The following is a 20,290-nucleotide window of genomic DNA, read 5'->3' as shown; positions in this document are numbered from 1 at the left end:
GACCTTGATTCCTGGTACCAGAGAGCCCAAATCTAGATCAAGACTCGCTTACTCGAAATCACCAATTTTAGGATGCACATTTCCCCTCTTTTACATGTTTTAACATCTCTGAAATGAATAGTGTGCAGTTACTGTCAGCTCGGGAGTGCTCACGATATTGTCATTGTCAGCTTTTGAAAAATCGCTCTTAGCTGTTCACACTTTCACTTCCATCAGGTACGATGTTATATGCATTTTGGTGCGCCACATGTTAAGTTTCACTGACATTTTGAATGCCTTATAAGAGATGACGCTACACTTTGGCATTGAAACAAAGAAGCAGAAGAGGTATGTGAAACTGGTAATAGTGAAGCAAATATTTGTCATTGGAGAAATAATCAAGATTTCATATTTTCTTATAAAACAACAACCAAGTACAAAAGTGCTTCTTTAGCTTCAGTATGCAAACAGATCACCTGAGAATCTTATTAAAATCATTTGGGAGGGCCTCCCCGGTGGCGCAGTGGTTGAGCGCTGGGTTGCGAAGCTGCCCGCGGCCTCCGCGGCGCCGGTTCAATCCCCGGCTGCTCCCCGGCCACCGGAGGAGGGTCCCACATGGCGCCCAGACCTCTCCTGCCGCCCGCTGCTCCCCTCAGCAGTGTACTTCGGTCCTTCTGCCTGCTCTGCTCCCCGCTCTGGCTCTGGTGAATTCTCTCACCCTCCCGTGCTTCTGACTGTACCCAGTGCATGTATAAACAAAACAAACAAACAAACAAACAAATAAATAAAACATGCCTCTATTAAAAAAAATTAAAAAAAAAAAATAAAATCATTTGGGAGGTGTGGATGGGGGTTTGTAACCAGCACCCCAGTTGGTGGTGTTGCCGCAGGGCCAAGATACACTGACTGAGGAGACTCTACCACACCTAGTAGAGTTAGACTGACTCAGTTGCAAGGAGGTGAAGCTGTGTTCATTTTGTTACTAAGTTGTATCCAACACTTTGTGTATCTCTTGCTAAATCATGCTACTAAGGTAGGATAAATACCAAATCCATAGGAATAGGATGAAAGAAATTTTAGAGGCATGATGGCGTGACCAATTTTGTATGCCTCATAATGCTAACATGATTAAGGTATCATGTTATAGCTTAATTGAGGTAACAAAAGTGATCTTTCAATAAAAACGATCTTTAATGAAATTCAGTAATGTGCATACATGATTATCCATATGTGAAAGTTTAAGTTATGGAGAGACCTAAGGGGGATTCCTTGGCTGTGGGCAGGAGCACTTGTGTCTATGGTATGACTCTACCAAACTCAGCAGAGAGCAGCTTTTGTAGATCTGGAAAGCAGAGGTATCAAGAGCTGAAGATGTCAAAGTTATGTTCAAGTCAGAACGAAGAGAATGAAAAGAACACAAATGTTTATTTAATATCCTGGAAAGATCATAATTTAGGAATAAGGACCATGCTCTAGAGGAAAGACCACACCCTGGGATTAAGTACAAACAATTAAAACCCAAACTAGACCAGACCTAACAAAGAATGAAGCCAAAGTCAAGAGGATTAAGATCAATGATTTAACTATCTTCTAGAACAAACAGCAATGCCCTTTAATGGAAGATGGCATTACTCGGATTCTTATAAGTTACCACTGACAGTGTCAGGAATGCAATAAAAAAATTGCTAGACATACTAAGAAGCAGTAAAACATGACTCCTAGGAGAGAGAGAGAGACTGTGACCGTAGGTGACCTAGATGTAATTAGAAGACAAGGATTTAAAAACTGCTACTGTAACTATGGCTAAGAACTTAAAGGAAAATATGGACAAGAGGAGGAAACAGAGGAAAACTGTAAAAACAAACCCAGTGGAAATTTTATTTTTTTTTCTTTTTAATTTATGTTCATTTATTGGGTGTCTTTTTTTTATAATAAATTTTATTTTTATATTCCCCATACAATTGCAACCCCCCATTCTGACCCCAATCCCTCCCTTCCTGCCCCCACCCCCCCAAAAGTGTCTCTGGTTCATAGTTTTTTGTTGATTTTGATTTTTCACTTTCTTATAGTTATTCATTTTCCTGGTCCCTTATTTAAGTTTTCTAGATTCCTGCTATGAGTGAGACCATCCAGTATTTTTCTTTTTCTTTTTGGCTTATTTCGCTGAGCATGATCCCTTCCAGCGCCATCCATGTTGCTGCAAATTGCATGTGTTTATCTTTTTTGAATGCTGAGTAATATTCCATGGTATATATGTACCACATCTTCTTGATCCAGTCATCTATTTTTGGGCATTTGGGCTGTTTCCAAAGCTTAGCTATTGTAAACAGTGCTGCTATAAACATAGGTGTGCAGGTGCTCTTTGGAATTGATGTTTCTGTGTCCTTTGGGTAAATACCTAGGAGTGGAATTGCTGGATCATATGGAAGCTCTATGTTTAGTAGGTCCAGAAATCTCCACACAGCTCTCCATAGTTTGCACTCCCACCAACAGTGCAGGAGAGTTCCTTTTTCTCCACACCCTCGCCAACATTTGTTGTTGCTAGTTTTTTTAATATGTGCCATTCTCACTGGTGTAAGATGGTATCTCATGGTAGTTTTGATTTGCATTTCCCTGATTACAAGTGATGTTGAACATTTTTTCATATGCCTGTTGGCCATTTGCATTTCCTCTTCAGAGAAGTTTCTTTTTAGCTCTTCTGCCCATTTTTTGACTGGGTTATTTCCCAGTGGAAATTTTAAACCAAAAAGTATAATTTATCATTTTAGAAAAATTTCCTGGGACTGGATTAATAGCGGATTCGAGACTTCAGAATGAGGGTCAACAGAAATGACTGTTTAAAAACAGAAATGATGTCTTATTTGGTTCCCCTATATTCCTCATGTAAGTGAAACCATCTGATATTTTTCTTTTTCCTTCTGACTTATGGGGAAAGAATAATAACAGTACAAAACACAACAAAACAAAAACAATTATAAGTCAGAGACATCCTGCAGGGGAGGAGGCAGGAGAGGAATCAGAGGGAGGGAGGGAGGAGCACAGGGGACTGTGGTGATGGTGCACAGGTGAATTGGTGGAGGAAATTCTGTGGGGGCTACACCTGAGGGGGAAAAAAAAGCAAACATTGTTTAAAAAGGAACAATGATGTAAAATACATATAAATAAATAAAATTTAAAAAGAGAAGAAAGTTTGTGAAAATTGAGCGGACTGATGGAATAATAGCAAGCAGTTTAACATCTGGGTAACTAGAGATCTAGAAGAAGAGAGAGAATTGGACGGGAAAATAATTTAGGAAATAATGGGCTGACGTTCCACAACTTGTTGGAAAAGATCAACTTCAAATCCAAGATGCTTAGCAAACCCCAGGTGGGTTTGCTAACTTACTTTTAAAATCCCATCACAAGGCACATTACAGTCAAGTTACTTAAAAAAAAATGAGAAAGAAAAAAAGTCTTCAGCCTAAGGGAAAAACTATAATACATACAAACAGTAATATAAGTAATAGCTGGCTTATTATCAGAAAGAAAAGAATTCAGAAGCCAATCAAACAATGCCAAGTAAGAAATCAGGATGCAGGCTCCAGCAAGGATAGCCTTAAAAACCGAGGGTGAAAAGACAATGTAGAAGAAAATAGCTAATATCTTTTTTTAATTTAAATATTTTATTTTATATAATTCTTACATCTTTTTTCATCTTTGCACAATGTATGCATTTTCATTTTGGTTATATTCCCCATACAATTGCACCCCCCCTTCTTTTGACCCTAGTCCTTCCTTCCCCTGCTCTTCCCTCCCCCTCCCCCTCCGTAGTGTGTCTCTGGTTTATAGTTGCTTGTTGATTTTGATTTTTACTTTGTATTAATTAGTCTTTTTCCTGGTCCCTTATTTAGGTTTTCTAAATTCCTGCTATGAGCAAGACCATCCAGTATTTTTCTTTTTCTTTCTGACTTGTTTCGCTGAGCATGATCCCTTCTAGCTCCATCCATGTTGCTGCAAACTGCATGTGTATATCTTTTTTGATTGCTGAGTAATATTCCATTGTGTATATGTACAACATCTTCTTGATCCAGTCATCTATTTTTGGGCATTTGGGTTGCTTCCATAGCTTAGCTATTGTAAACAGTGCTGCTGTAAACATAGGGGTGCAGGTGCCCTTTGGAATTACTGTTTCTGTGTCATTTGAGTAAATACCTAGGAGTGGAATTACTGGATCATATGGAAGCTCTATGTTTAATAGTTCAGGAAATCTCCACACAGCTCTCCATAGTGGTTAGACCAGTTTGCACTCCCACCAGCAGTGCAGGAGAGTTCCTTTTTCTCCACAACCTCGCCAACATTTGTTGTTGCTAGTTTTTTAATATGTGCCATTCTCACTGGTGTAAGATGGTATCTCATTGTAGTTTTGATTTGCATTTCCCTGATTACAAGTGAGTTGAACATTTTTTCATATGTCTGTTGGCCATTTGCATTTCCTCTTCAGAGAAGTTTCTTTTTAGCTCTTCTGCCCATTTTTTGACTGGGTTATTTTCTTTGTTTTTGTTGAGTCTCATCAGCTCTTTGTAGATTTTTGTGATCAGTCCTTTATCATTAGTGTTGTGTGCAAAAATGTTCTCCCAGTCGGTGGGTCTTTCTTTGTTTTGGTTACTGTCTCTTTTGCTGTGCAGAAGCTCTTTAATTTGATGTAGTCCCAGCTGTTGATCTTTGCCTTCACCATCACTGCTTTGGGTGATGTGTCTGTAAAGATGTCTTTGAGGTGCACGTCATGTAGTGTTTCGCCTATATAGAAAATAGCTAATATCTTAATATCCAGACGTCTGCCTGAGGCCAGATATATGACAGTAGGGTTCAGGGGAAAGTTCATTGAATAAATGAATTAATTTGTAAAAAAAAAAAACCACAAACCTCCCCCCCCCAAAAAAAAAAACCGAGGGTGAGCTGAAGGACCTGCAGTGGACTATGGTGGAGGGTTATTGGTGATTTGGTGGTGGGTGGGATGTGGTAACACGTTTGAAGGGGTGTGAACCTGTACTCCCAAAGTATCTAGTGCCAGCTTTGCGCAGTGGCAGTATGGTAGCCAATGAGGTTTATATGAGGAGCGATTATTGCTAATTGAAAACTTTTCCCAAAGCATCTAGTGCCATAAACCAACATTACCTCAATGAAATAAATATTTAGAAAGTCATATAAAGTGACTAATTAAAAAATGAAGATGAAATAAAGAACTTTCAATAAACAAAATCTGAGAGAATGTTGCCAAAAGCTCTGCCCTACAAGCATGCTAAGGGAATGTTCTTCAGGCTGAAAAACTTGTAGTCAGATTGAAAGTTGGATTTCATAGGAAGAAATTGAGAGCATTGGAAAGTTGATAGGTGGTAGGTATAAAAGACTTACTGTATTTTTCTTTGAAAATCTTTAAATGATAGTTGACTACTTAAAGGAATAGCAGTAACATTTATTGTAGTGTTTATAATGTATGTTGAAGTAAATTATATGTCAAAAGTAGTACAAAGACTGGGGAGAAAATGACATTATGTCTTTGTGGGGGACTTACACATCTTGCAGAGAGTGATAAAATATTCCTTCTATATAGACTGTGATGAGTAAAGGTGCATATTGTAATCTCTAGAGCAACCACTGAAGTATAAAACAAAGATATATGACTAAAAATCTAATAAAGGAAATAAAATTGAAAGATGAAAAATATTTGATAGCTGGAAAGAAGGCAGGAAAAGAGGAACAGAGGCACAACAAGACGATGACAAACAGATGGGGAAAAGGAAAACAAACAGCAAAAAAATTATGTGCTTAAACCCTAGCACGTAAATAATTGCATTAGGTGAAAGTGGACTGACAGGCAGAAATTATCAGATTGGCTATAAAAGTAAAACCAAACTATATGCTGTGTTGAAGAGATGTCTTTTATTTTTATTTTTTTATTATTAAACAATATTTGCTTCCCCGCACCCCCTCAGATTGAGTCCCCATAGAATTTCCTTCCCCAAGGCACCCATGCACCATCACCACAGTCCTCTGTGCTCCTCCCTCCCTCCCTCTGATCCCTCTCCCTCCTCCTCCCCTGCAGGATGTCTCTGATTTATAATTGTCTATTTTTGCTTTGTTGTGTTTTGTACTGTTATTGTTTTTTTTTATTTTATTTTATTTTTTTTTTTTAATAGAGGCATGTTCCATTTATTTATTTGTCTGCTTGTTTGTTTGTTTTTTGTTTATACATGCACTGTACAGTCAGAAGCGCGGGAGGGTGAGAGAATTCACCAGAGCCAGAGCGGGGAGCAGAGCAGGCAGAAGGACCGAAGTACACTGCTGAGGGGAGCAGCGGGCGGCAGGAGAGGTCTGCGCGCCATGTGGGACCTCCTCCGTGACGGGGAGCAGCCGGGGATCGAACCGGCGCCGCGGAGGCCGCGGGCATTCGCAACCCAGCGCTCAACCGCTGCGCCACTGGGGAGGCCCCTGTTATTGTTTTTTTTTACACTGATGTCTTATTTGGTTCTCCTATATTCCTTTTATAAGTGAAACCATCCAATATTTTTCTTTTTTCCTTCTGGCTTATTTCACTGAGTATAATTCCTTCTAGCTCCATCCACGTTGCTGTGAATGGCATGAGTTTATCTTTTTTGATTGCTGAATACTTGGGAATAAACCTAACAAAAGAGGTGAAAGACCTACACAAAGAAAATTATAAAACACTGTTAAAAGAAATTGAAGAAGACACAAAGAAATGGAAAGACATCCCCTGCTCATGGATAGGAAGAATTAACATTATTAAAATGGCCATCCTCCCAAAAGCAATATACAGATTCAATGCTATTCCAATAAAAATCTCAATGACATTCTTCAAAGAAATAGAACAAATACTGATGAAATTCACATGGAACCACAAAAAAACCACGAATAGCCAAAGCCCTGCTGATGAAAACAAAGGAGAAAGGAGGTATCACACTTCCAAACTTCAAGCTATACTACAAAGCCATAATAATCAAAACAGTTGGTATTGGAACAAAAACAGAGATGTCTTTTAAATATAAAAGCACAGACAACTTGAAAGTAAAAGGACAGAAAAAAGTACCATGCAAACCAGAAGCTGAAGAAATCTGTGTGCCTCTACCATTTCAGGCAAAAATGGACTTCTTAATAAGAAGTATGACCAGAGATGATAGGGACATTTTTAAACAGTGGAAATATGAAATCCAAAATGTATATGCTTCTCAAGTTTCAAATATTTGAGGCAAAACTGACAGAACTAAAAGGAGAAATAGATAAATCCCCAATCAGGAGGCATGTGGGAGACTTAAACAACTACTAATTAGTTTAATCTGACACTTAATACACTCAATAGTTGTAGGATATACGTGCTCATAAAAAAATGATCTACTAAGAAGCAGTAAAATGTGAGGTGAAGTATTTGTGTTGGGTTGGAGACGCAATTGCAAGCAATATTTCTTTCATTCAAACAATAGTGATAGGCTCCCCATGGGTGTTGAAACTCTGTTGCCTCCCTGGTAGGTTCTCATTAATCCTAACTCATGCCCCAGTGGGTTGTAGTAGTCACTCCTGGAGTAGTCCCAGGGCACTCAGAGCCTGGTGTCCAGACAGCTTTGGGCCTTTCTGACCTGGGGGAAAAGTCAGTGGAACCTTTAAGAGTATAAATCTCTTTTCCATTGATTGCCCCAGAGGTGGCATGTCTGTGATAAACCCCAGAGCTCTTTCTTCCTTTGACTCTTTGTGCGTTTGTGTGTCATCTCGTCCACATGCAGTATTCGTCTCTGAGGCTCTGTAGAGACAGGAATGCTCCAATACATCATCAACACCATGCTGCAAGCCTTACAGCTCTCGTATTGATGTCTCGCTCTGTTTCACCCCCAGATCTGGGAAGATGAGAACTTTGGGCATTTCACATGCCCTCAGGCTATTGATGACAATAAAATATGGAGCCAGATGGGTTTACATTTTTTCTGAAGACAGAACATAGCTTGTCTCTTCTAAGATCTTATCTATTTAATGAGCACAGGCCGTATAATTAAGGCCTTTCTTCTGTGCTGCGGACGTGCCAAACTTACTGGAAAGTCTGCTTAGTTTTCATAAATCACATTGGTTTGGACCTTTACACACTTGGGGCCAATTCTGACATCCGTTAATGGAAGCTGTCACTGTGGTGTTTGGTTTTTTCTTCTCATGGGGAAGTTGCCTTTGTTTACAGAGAAGGTTCTTTGGTGCTACTGCTGACTGTGGCCAGATGTTATTCCCAGGGCAACAGTGAGAGGTGAAGAAGGAGTATTGCTCTTAACTGGGGATGGCATGGAGCAAGTTCTCCTCATGTGGGAGAATCTAGGGGTGCCCAGTGTTAGGCATCCCCTGACCAGAGAGCAGGACCCAGACCAGTAGGGTAGCTTTCTGGGCTTCATTGGTGGTAAGAGGGCTTCAGCATGGTTCCCAGAGAGCCTAGTGGAATTAGATATATTTGCAATTTGCATTCTAAACAAGTCTGTTCGGAATAAATATTCTGGCTACATTGTTTTCTTGGCTCTTGTTCATTGGTTAATAATGTGTTGTTTTTTGGAAAATAGCTTTTTCTTTGTTGGCTTGGAAGAGGAGCCCATGGGAAATGTGTTGGACTCTGTGCTAATCTTTCAAAACAACATGTGTACAAGAGTGGTTGGGTCAAACCTGGCAATGATTGCATAGAAACCCACAGTGAGGGGCACTGAGGATGGGGTGAAAACAGCTGGCAGGTCCTAATGGTGCAAGTGCAGCACTTGCTCAAGAGCAGAGACAAAAGAGCAGGGCCCCCAGGCGGCGTTCATGGAACTGAGCCCCGCAGTTCTGACCTCTGCAATGGTGCTGCAGAGACTGTCCAACATATGGGCTCCAAGGGCGAGAACAGGCCTGTGAGTGCTGGAGGGTATGGCAGGGCAAGTCCCAAACCCACGACACACAGGCAGGGAAGCATTCAGAACTTCTGGGGTGCGCAGGGTAGACTCATCTCTCATCACGTGTGCTGGCTGTCCTGTCACCAGGGCTGCAGGACATACTTGCTGGACACGATGTATTGTTCTGAAACAGGTTCCTTTTACAGCAACAGCTGCTCAGTTATGTTTTTGAGTTGCTTCCCAATGGGCAGTGGGGAAAAGCCTGCAACAGCTGCAGTCTCGATGAGAGTGAAGCTCAGCTCCTTGTGCATTTGTGGCCCTGCTCAGTGTGGGGCTGCACATGGAGCCCCTGGAAAAGGTGACCAAGCTGGGTTTCTAGCCCCTCCTAGGGTGACTCCCTCGGAATATCACTCAGCTGCTCCTACATGAAGAATCTTCCGGCTGATTGTAGGTATAGGACAAAAAAAGGATTCTTTCTGACTTTGGAAGGTGGAAGGTGAGACTAGAGACATTGTTTAGGGCCATGGTGAGGCTGAGGTCGTGACTGGAGAGGACATGCCCCCCATTATAACCTGTCTGCTGAGGAAGGGCTGACTTGCTTCCTGCCCCCTCTCAGCATCTTTCAGAGGGTCAGGACAGATATTGACTCAACCTTCAAAGAGTTAACCCTCCCAAGAGAAAGTACAATTTTATTCAGCCATCTGCTCATGCCAGGAACCATGTTTTTTCTGTGGGGGCGATCTAGTTCTTAGTCTTGGGGAGCTTCCAGGCTGGTGAGCCAGCAACCCTGTTAACTCACATAAGCTCTCAGAGCAGCAAGCAACATTTCAACATTGACTTGACTAATATGTGCCAGGCACCTTTATCTACCTAGTTGGAGTTAGCGCTACAACAGTCTCTGTGCTTGGCACTGTGATTATCACCCCATTTTACAGATGAAGAGGCTGAGGCTGAGAGAGTAAGGTAACTTGATTAAGGCCACCCAATAGTAACAGGACCAGCCTACAGTCTTAACTAGAACCAGAGGACTGATGTAGAAAAAAGAGATATTCTGACCTAGCTCTGGTGATAACCCATTGATAGTACACATAAAACTGCAATGGAAGGTCAAGTGAGTTATTCTGATAAAAATATTGAGGAAGGCTCTGGAAGACAAATAGAGTAGTGCAGATGGGGGTGGTGAATCTCAGCTTTAGCACAGGTGTTGTAGTGCCAGCGCTGACCAGGGCATGTTCAGAGGAAGAAGTCTGATGTGGTGGGAACCTGGCATTTGTGAGAGAAGGTGGTGGAAGATGACTTGGACAGGTTTTTCAGGTCTATCTGTATGAAGCAGTGAGAGCCGTGAGGATTTGGGGCAGTGGCCCATCTGATCTAAGTGCAGATTTGGGGTTGGTGGAGACATGTGCTGAGCTCCACGTGCCCAGACTTCCTGCTAGCAATCATGAAGAGGCTTGCATTTGTTCTGCATGTCTGTCACCTTTCTGGGGGCTTTATATATTTTATCTTTAGTCTTCACCAAGGCCCTGAAAAGCAGTTGATATTAAAGCTCAGAGGTTAAGTCACTTTCTAGAGGCCTCCCAGCTAATGAATGACAGAGCTGGAGTCAGACCCAGGTCTGTGTGATTTCAAAGCCATGCTCTTTGTATGACATATGGAACCTTTCTCAGGAAAGTCGACGATGACATGAAAACTGTTTTTCTGCTCCTCCTCGCCCCTGGGAGGTGTGAGTTGATCATGAGGCTATCACCTAATACTGATTTTTATCTGCACTGGAACCTCCCATTGCATCGCTATTGATAGAAAGGGCTGGGACTATGCACAGGGTACAGCTGTCACTCACTCTGGAGCACAAACTCTGGGGGAATAACTTGTATTTATTTGGGGGCAATAGGGATGAGCTTTCCTGTCTCCTGCACCATCTGTTACCATCCCCAAACAGCCAGAGGCCCTGCAAGGGCCTCTGCTCTGCTGAGTCCACACCAGTTTGGAATGAAACCAACTCCTGGCCAGTTAAATATTTTACAGGAGCCTTTATATAATTCCATGGGTAGGGACTTGTGGACAGTTTTCCTTTTGGTTGTTCCTTTCTTTAGGGTTGTATTTGGAGTTTACAGATGTTAAGCCACAGCTGGTTTCCTCCTTTCCATAAGGGCCCTTTGATAGCCAGTCAACTGAGTTTTCCATTGTTATTTTTCACAGGTCTAATAACTGTTGGCAATCACTTTGTGTTATTTTGTTCACATAATTATTCACTGAGCCTGAAATACCCCCAAGCGACCATCAGCATCTCAGCTGTGGCCCTGCTTGCTGGAGTCACCATTAGGAAGTGGTTAAAACCTTGAGAATAAATGGGGAACATTTTCTAATGAGGTTGAGCCAGCTGCTAAGAGCAAAGTCTGACGCATGTGCTGAGTTCCAATTCGCCATGAGTTCCCGTGACACAGCTGCCCAAGTCCCTTGAGTTCTGCCAGGTCTGACTGGCTCATGACTCTTCAAGAAATGTTTTTGGGCAAGACAGGCCTGTTTGGTCTCTATTGCTCATGATTAAAGTTGAGGGCAGAGGCCAGGGAGCCTCATGGGCACCTCCCCTTATTAGTACCATGGTTTTGTCTGTTCTTCTGCAGCTCATCTTTGACCAGTAGCTCCTAAGAATTCAAATTTCTAGCACCTAGTAGATACTGAAAAGAGAAAACCCTGTAGGTTAACAGGCTAATCTGGGAGAAAGAACCAGAACCTCCCTTCTCCTCCTTCATCTCATGAGTTGCAGAGCAATTCCCAGCAAAGAAGTTCGGGACCGAGGGAGGGATGAAGAGAACAGGGCCATCCCGCTGATGGGCACGGCCGGCTGGCAGCCTGGTTTCATGCCTCACCCGAGACTCAGGCATCTCTGCAGGTTTTCTGTTTGTATAAAAAAGAGCCCTAGGAAGTGTTTTGAGTCTTTAGAAAAAAATCTTATAAATAGATGAAGAATTTCCCTTGGTAAGCTTCTGAGGACCATGTTCCAAGGCCCTTGAGGAAGGAATAGGAAGGAATTTAATTTCCCGCTGGAAGGATTTGCACGCTGAGGGGAGGGATGGCGGCTCTCACCACAGATGCTGTTCAGGGAGGAAGAAGCCCTCTCAGGTGGACCCGGAGAGAGTTAGAAGACCCGGAATGTTTCAGGGGCCTTATGGCAAATCACTTACTCTCACTCGGACTCAGATTTCCATTTAGCAAGTTAATCCAACAGTCGTTCGACACACGGCTGTACAGGTGACTGGTCTCTGCTCCTGCAACTGCCGGTGACCTCCCAGCCCCCACCTGCTGCCTGCCTAGGTGTGGATGTTCTACAGCCCAGGCCTCAGTTTCTTCAGCTGGAAGCAGGAGATTGTAATTGCAGTCCCCATCAAGTTTTGGCAGGGATCAAATGAGAAAATGCTTGCAAAAAAACTTAGTCCCCTGCCTGACACATAGTGATTGCAAATTCTATGGTTACTTTTAAAAATCAATGTTTTATTTTGCAATAATTTTAGATTCACAGAGACGTTGCAAAGATAACATAGAGTTCCCATATGCTCCTTACCTGCTTCCCCCAATGTTAATATCTTACATCAGTATGATGCTTTTGTTAAAACTAAGAAGCCAACTTTCATACATTACTATTAACTAGTTCAAAAATTTTATTTGGATAAAATTTATTTTTACCAGTTTTTCTATTGGAGTTCTTTTTCTGTTCCATGAGCTAATCCATGGTACTACACTATATTTAGACTTATTTTTATTAGAATTTCCCTGTTGGTCTATAGACCCCTGAGGGTAGATGTAAAATCTCTTGTTTCCAGCACAGCCCAGACATGCTCTCATGCATGGGCTGAGTGCACAGCTTGAGTTTGGGAATGTGATCAATGACTTTGCCCTAAAATCTTAGTGCTTTGGGGAGATGATTAGGGCCGAGTAGCTACTCCTCAGAGCCCCACCACTCTTCAGCTTTATGGAGGATGGAGACTAGAGCATGTGCTCAAACCTGCTGGGCTTTGGGGTAGAAGGGCAGGGTAAGGGGTCACCAAGCCTCTACTGAGCCCATATCTGGGAAGGGGTCACTTCTGGTTCTGAGTTTCCTGAACCATCTCCTATCCAAAGCCAGATCAGGGTCCAGTGTACTTGGTAGCCCAGGTCCTGCAGAAACCTAAGGGCTCATAACTTTCCTGGTGTCCTGGCTCCTTGGAGCATAGCTCCTCGAGGCTCTGGTAAAATTTCTTCTGCGGGGGTTTCTAAGAGCTTTGCTCAATTTCCTGTTGGGGCCTCTGATGATGGAGAGGGGAAGGTGGTCACCCAGAGGCCTACAATGTCAACTTCCAGCCTCATGGTAGACCCTTGCTTTCTGGGCTCAGAAGCTGTGGAGGTTTCTGAGGGCTCTGAGAGCTAGTTATTGGCCTGAGATGTCTCGGCAGGGATCTCCATTCAGGATCTCAGCAGGATCCACTGAGGCACTTATGAAGGGTAGGGAGTCTCCAACCCTCCATTAGTGCAGCACCTGGTGGAGTTTGACATGAAGGCCCTTAGCCTTTGCCCTAGTGGAGAGGATACCCTCTTTCAGGACCCACATTTGGGGCTGCTTCTTAGACCTGGCACTTTTATGTGGAGCCATGGTGCAATCAGAGCAGTTTTGGAGCCTGCACAGCAGACTCCTCCAACCCATGGGGTCTCAGGCACTCACATCAGGCAACCAGCCTGCCTGGCGCTGGGGGATGGCTGACAACCAAGAATGTGCACTTAACACACATTCCTTCTCTAAACCATAAGTACATTAATATTTTGAAACCTCAAATCAGCTCTCTCAAAAACTAGAACCACATGCCCACAGAGGCAGTGCACTGATGAGCTCAGATTTATGTACATTTATGTATAGGACCATGGAGGCAGGAGTCCTGCGCTTCAGTCCCAACTGTACCACTGCGCACGCTGTGAGCGTGGGCAGGTCTCTGCCCCTGCCAGGTCCTTGCTTTCTCTGGCTATAAAGCAAGGACATTGGACCAGAGGATGTTTAAGCATCTTCCATCTCTGAGGGTTTATCATTCTTAGGGGGATGGGGGACCATGAAGTTCACTGGTTTATAGGGAAGTTTATTTGAAATTCATGAGGGCCTATGATTGCTTGTAAATGTTTAAGATGCACTTTTTTAGTAAATATAAACACAGGCAAAAATGGCAAGAATGTAAACAGCCTTTAGAAAGGCCCTTTCTGCTGGGTCTGTGGATGAAGACTAAAGTCAGAGCCCCCGAGCCGGCAGGAGAAGAGAAAGGCATGTGGGGCCACTGTGCTGGGGCCATAGCTGCCCAGCAGCCTGTAGCCCTCCTCTTCTGGTTATGCTAACAGTTCTTCAGTTCCTTCCCCATGAACAGGGGCTAGAAGCCTGCAGCATTGATCTCCCAGCTCCTCTTGGGGAGAGTCCTCTGTACTCCCTGTTGTCAGCTTTGAATTCTGCTTATAGACAAAACAACTGGGCAACGTAGTCCCCAGCTAACCAGCTTTTTGGAAAATGGAGTCGAGGTGAAGAGAGCCAAACTGTGGCCCTGGGGCTCCTGGCCACTAAAGCATCCACAGGAGCAACTAGGTGGAGGGCCTTCGTATTTCTGGGATTAGATTGCTTTATGATGGAGAAAGAATTCCGTGACTAATGACACAAATTAGGAAAAAAGTTGCGTAAATCGTCAACCTGGTGTCCATTGCTGGAGAACTCCTTGTGAAAGGATTGTGAGTCTATGGAAATTTTTCTTGCCTTCATTGAGTGTTGCTTGAATATCTGGTGCTGGTCTCTAATATGATGGTGGCTGAAGCCTGGCAGGAGAGAAAGAACATAAACAAGTGAACCAGAAATAAGGAAGTAGTGATAAATGGCGAATAGGGCTTCTGATCAGATGGAGGGCTGCTCAGACAGGTCATCAGGGAAGACCTTACTGCAGAGGTGACTTTACTCTGAGATTTGAAGGGTCAGGAGGAACCAGTGTATCCAGGTTGGGGGGCTGGCACCCCTGCAGGACAACAGCGTGGGCTAAGGCTAAGGAGCCAGAAAGGGCTGGGCTGAGGACTCTGAATGGGTGGGGAGATGCAAGCATTGAAGATGCACATGTAGAGTTTGCTTGGCTGGGCGTCCTGGCAATAGGGGTGGCTTTGGGGTAGGATGGTTGTGTGGGCAGGATGAAAAGAAGACTGTGTGTGTCTAGGAGTGGACAAGCCTTGCCCAGTGGACTAAACACAATGTCCACACAGCAAAATGCCAGACTCTTGACTATGAAGCAGAAAATCAGGTCTCCCTAGGGATTCATTCAAACACAGAGTGAATTCATAGAGCCTCTCCCACCTCCACCCACCTCCCCTGCCAGTCATTGTCAGAGGCATTATCGTCTTTTGTCCTTTTTTTGTGATTACTCATATTTCCCCCAAATATGGGTGTTAATTTTTCCTGCAGTCCATTGTCCCAGTTGGCTGTAACTGCTGGAGGAGAGGGGGCAGGAGTTCCTCCTGAAGTGTAGTTCTCTGCCCTCAGGGGTCAGAGAAGGAACTTGAGTGGGAAGGGAACTTGACTATGACACACGGCATATACATGATCCAACGCCTCATCCCAGCAGGATGAAGGTCGAATGCCCTTCTGAGTGGCAGGAGGAGGTGAGCATGCTTCTCTCCTCTTATGGACTGGACTGTTGGGTACTCTCTGGCAGGACACCTCCAACTCTCCTAACCCCCTGGTCTCTGAGACCCAGATCCAACACTAACAACTCTGTGAAGCTTTGTCTGACTTCATACAACTTGCCAAGGCCTGCATCCTCTGCACTTGTGAGTGTCTGCATCAGCTCGGTTGTCTAAGTCCCACTAGATACCCTGCTACAGCTTTGGATCACTTGGGGCTGACAGAAACGCACATCCTCTGATCTTTCCAACACCCTTGGAATTAGAAGCTGCATTTAAATAGATCCTGGGGTAATTCCTCTGCTCATTAGAGTTTGAGAAGCAGGACCAAAGATCCATATCAGCTGCTGCCCTGGTCACTCTGATTCTCCCAGGGGTGCTCTCTGCTCTGATATAGGACAGTTAATTCTTAGGGGCTGAGCCTCAGCACCCCCTCTTCAAGCCAAGCTGAGAGGAATAATGGCCATCTAGATAGGGACTCCAAACCTGTTTGATTGAACTTATTTGGAGGAGGTAAGGAGCAAACCAAGCAGAGAGGCAAGGGGGGAGAAGAGAGCATTTATAAATAGTTTGTACAGGGTCTCAAGAACCTTTGAGAGGACTGCAGATCTCTTAGAATGTTCTGTATCCAAGACAATTTTCATTTAGTGAGTCTTGAACTGAAATGTTTGTGAAATCAAGGCCACAATTTGGAGATATTGCAAATTGTGCAGTGAGTGCAGTGACCAGAAGTGACCAATCTTTCCTTACCTAAAGTCTTAGGGATCCCAGAGGGGCTGCTTGCTTCTCTGTTTCTTTTCCCTAAAAGCCTGGTTTACAGAGGGCAAAGGTCAGAGAAACCAAAATCATTAGCCAGCTCCATGATATGTCAAGGACTTCTCCTCTCTGCCTTGCCCTTTTCATCACCAGGACTCTAGGCTCATTTGTGAGGATGGACGGACCTCACCAGCAGCCAAGATCAGAATTGCAGTGGGAGTGACTGAGGATGAGGATGGAGCCTCAGAATATACAGCAAATGCTCAGAACTGACTGGGATCATAAGAAGGTGGCTGCCTCAGAGAAAGACCCCAGGGCAAAGAAGGACTCTGGGGGAAAGTGCCGGCATAAGCTGAGAGTGGAGAAGGAAAACCCTTTCTTTCAAAGATCAACTGTTAGCCTGACCCTGACCAGGTTCTAGAGAAATAAGAGTAAGTCCTCAGTTCAGTGCTACATGCACAGGAATCGCTTCATAAGGCTGGTTTGCTTAGAATTGAACAGATCTGAAAACACTCAGCCAGCTCAAGCTCCTACCCTTTGGTTGACCTCTATATCTTATTGGGGTTACAGGAGCTCACTTTCTACCTACCATAGACAGACTTTCCAGACTACTCTAAACCAAGAGTCCCATCTGTTCAGTTTATATGTAGAACTGTGTTTTGTCATGTGTTAGTTTGCTCCTTGCCTTCCTCTCTGACACCATCTCCTAGCATCTCCTGGTTCTCCTGAGCCTCATTTACCAGGCTTCTGCAGAACCTGCTTCTCCAGTGTTCAGGTCCTGAGAGCATGGGGTTTATGCTGAGCCAGGTGCTGGCAGCTGATGCCTTTTTCCAGTGCTTGGCTCCTGCAGAGGTGACTTCTTAAACTTGAACAGTGCTCAAAGGCTAGCAGCTTTCCCCTATGTGGTCTCTGGTGGTGTCACAGTAAAATGCCACCAGCAGGTCACCGCTTTGTGAGTGGCCACCCAACACTCTCTTGGGGGACTTAATAGTGAGTTCCAGGTATTGCACTTTCCTATGGACGCCTGCTGACACCCCAGAAGACAAATTTCTGGCAGATCCCACCAATGAGACATCCCGTGAGCCATGGCTAGGCCCTCTCTGAGGTCTGAATATCAGCCAAGGGATACTTAGACACTATCTCAGCTCTGTGTGTAGTACTTTCTCTCTGTATCTACTATTTCTGTGTTCTTTAGAGATCATTTTAATGCTAATAGCCAATTCCCTGTTATATTACATTATTACATTATTATTAGCCAATTCCCTGTTATAGTACATTATATTATACATATATAACAATTCCCTATTAATATTACATTCCCTGTTATATTAACATACTATATTATATTAATTCTTTATATTACACTTTGTGCAAATTTCTATGTTTCTGTCTGATTGGATACTGACTCATTTACCACTACACCCTTCTACCTACTGGCCAAATTTATTCCTGCCTTGCGCTTGCTATTTTCTCTCCTTATAGTATTCTTCCATCACTTCTTTGCACAGCTACCTCTCTGTTCATGCCCCTCATCCAGAAAGTTCTTCCCTGACCTCTCTATTTAAGCAGCACTCTCACCGTCAGTCAGTACCACATTACCCTGGCTTTATTCATAGATTTATCATGATATGAAATCTTACAATTTATCTGTTTATGTGCTTTTTGTCTGTCTCCTACAATTAGATTGTATGTGCCATGAAGGCTGGGACATGTTTGTCCCTTGCTATATCCTCAGAGTCTAGAGCAATGACTGGCAGGTACATAGTAGATATCAATAAAAATATTCATTAAATTTAATGCATTGGATGGGAAGATAAATTTCAAATGGGAACCAGACTACATGAGGGAAGGAGTGTTCGCTTTGAGGGAGACTCTTAATACACACCATACCCTGTCCTGTTAATAGGAAAAAAAGGATAATAACATTACACAATACTATCTGATTAAATGCCAAATGAATTATGTAGACAATAAAAGCTTAAAAACCCTACAGATGAAAGTACATCCCATGCTCATGGATAAAGAGAATCAATATAATCAGAATGCTTCCCCATCAAAATATCAACAATATTTTTTAAAAGAAATTGAACAAAAAATATTGAAATTCATATGGAACCATATCAAATAGCAAAAGCAATTCTGTGAAAAAGAAAAAAAAAAGATATCATATTATCTGATTTCAAGCTTTGTTATAAAGCAACAACATTGTGGTATTGGCACAAATATAGATACATGGATCAATGTAACAGAATCACGCACCAGAAATAAATCCACATACAGGTCAGTACCTAATCTACAATAAAGCAGCCATGACCAGACTATGGCAGAACGGAGAGTTTCCTTAATAAATGTTGCTAGGGGGCCTCCCCGGTGGCGCAGCGGTTGAGCACTGGGTTGTGAAGCTACCCGCAGCCTCAGCAGCGCTGGTTTGATCCCTGGCCTCTGGGCAAGGGTCCCACATGGCGCACAGAACTCTCCTGCCGCACCCGCTGCTCCCCTCAGCAGTGTATTTCGTCAGTCTGTCTGCTCTGTTCTCCACTCTGACTCTGGTGAATTCTCTCACCCTCCTGTGCTTCTGACTATACCCAGTGCTTGTATAAATAAATAAATAAATCTTAATAAATAAATAAATAAATGTTGCTAGGGAAACTGGAAGATAAAAGAATGAAGTTGGATCACTCTCTAGCCCCATGCAAGAAGGGCAACAAAAAAATTATAAAAGCAAACATTGGTGATATGTTAAGACACCAATAATAAAGATGTTTTTGGAGAGTCAACCCCTTTGACAAGGGAAATAAAATAAAATTGGGCTTTTATTTTAAAATAAAATAATTAGAATTGCCTCAAGTTAAAAAGACTTTACATAATGAAAGAAAGTATAAGAAAATTAAAAAGATATCCTACTGAATGGGAGAAAATATTCACATAATCTATAATGGAAAAGGGTTTAATATCCAAGGTACTTTTAAAAAATACAATAGAAAAACAAAAACCCACTTAGTAAACAGGCAGCAAACCTAAACAGAGAATTCATTGGAAAGGATATCCAGAAGGCCAACAGATACACAGGAAATTGGTCATTTCTCACTCTCATAAGAGAGATGAAGATTAAACCTGCAGTGAGTTATCATCTTACATCTGAGAGAATGACTCATATTAAAAAGACCCGCACCAAAAATGAAAAATGATGTAAAAAATATAAAAAATAAAAAACCTAAAATAAAAAAAGTAATAATAAAAAAAAAAAGACTCCCAACAGAAAGTGCTGGAGAACATGTGGAAAAAGAGGAAACCTACTATACTGTTGGTGGGACTATAAGTTGGTGCTGCCATTATGGAAAGCTCTGGATTCATCTTAAAAAATTAAAAATGGAAATACTGTACAACCCAGTAGTGATACTCTTGGGCATCTATCCAAAGTACACGAGACCATCAACACACAATAACTCTCTATTGTATAGGGTTTATGGCAGCGCTATTTGCAGCAGTGAGGACACGGTAACAGCCCATTAATAAACGATTATATCAAGAAAATGTGGTATATCCACACTATGGACTACTACTCAGCCATAGGGAAAGAGAAAATGCAGCCATTTATAGCAAAAATGTAGCGAGTTCCGGGCCTCCCCTGTGGCGCAGCAGTTGAGTGCTGGGTTGCGAAGCTGCCGGCAGCCTCTACAGCGCTGGTTTGATCCCCGGCCGCCGGGCAAGGGTCCCACATGGCACGCAGACCTCTCGTGCCGCCCGCTGCTCCCCTCAGCAGTGTACTTCAGTCCTTCTGCCTGCTCTGCTCCCCGCTCTGGCTCTGGTGAATTCTCTCACCCTCCCGCGCTTCTGACTGTACCCAGTGCTTGTATAAATTAATTAATTAATTAATTAATTAATTTTAAAAAATGGAGCGAGTTACAGGAGATTATGTGTAGTAAAGCAAGTAAGAATGACAAAAACAAATACTGGGCATATGCATAATGGATGATTTGATAAAGTGAAATACTTAAAAAAAC

The 20,290-nt window shown here is 42.9% G+C and overlaps 1 protein-coding gene and 1 non-coding gene across 6 annotated transcripts in view; both read left to right on the top strand.

Annotated features, from left to right (window-relative positions):
- Positions 1-20,290, top strand: part of SLC25A48 (solute carrier family 25 member 48) — a 274,610-nt gene that overhangs the window by 130,482 nt on the left and 123,838 nt on the right. The gene's annotated exons all lie outside the window — the stretch shown is intronic.
- LOC119243895 (U4 spliceosomal RNA) lies at positions 5,028-5,172 on the top strand. The gene has a single exon (XR_005124881.1). It is a non-coding gene; the product is annotated as a U4 spliceosomal RNA (small nuclear RNA).

The sequence above is a fragment of the Talpa occidentalis genome, unplaced genomic scaffold, assembly GCF_014898055.3.
Source record: "Talpa occidentalis isolate TD23 unplaced genomic scaffold, MPIMG_talOcc4v2.1 talOcc4.13, whole genome shotgun sequence".
Classification (NCBI taxonomy): Eukaryota; Metazoa; Chordata; class Mammalia; order Eulipotyphla; family Talpidae; genus Talpa; species Talpa occidentalis.
This window is presented reverse-complemented; position numbering and strand designations above follow the sequence as displayed.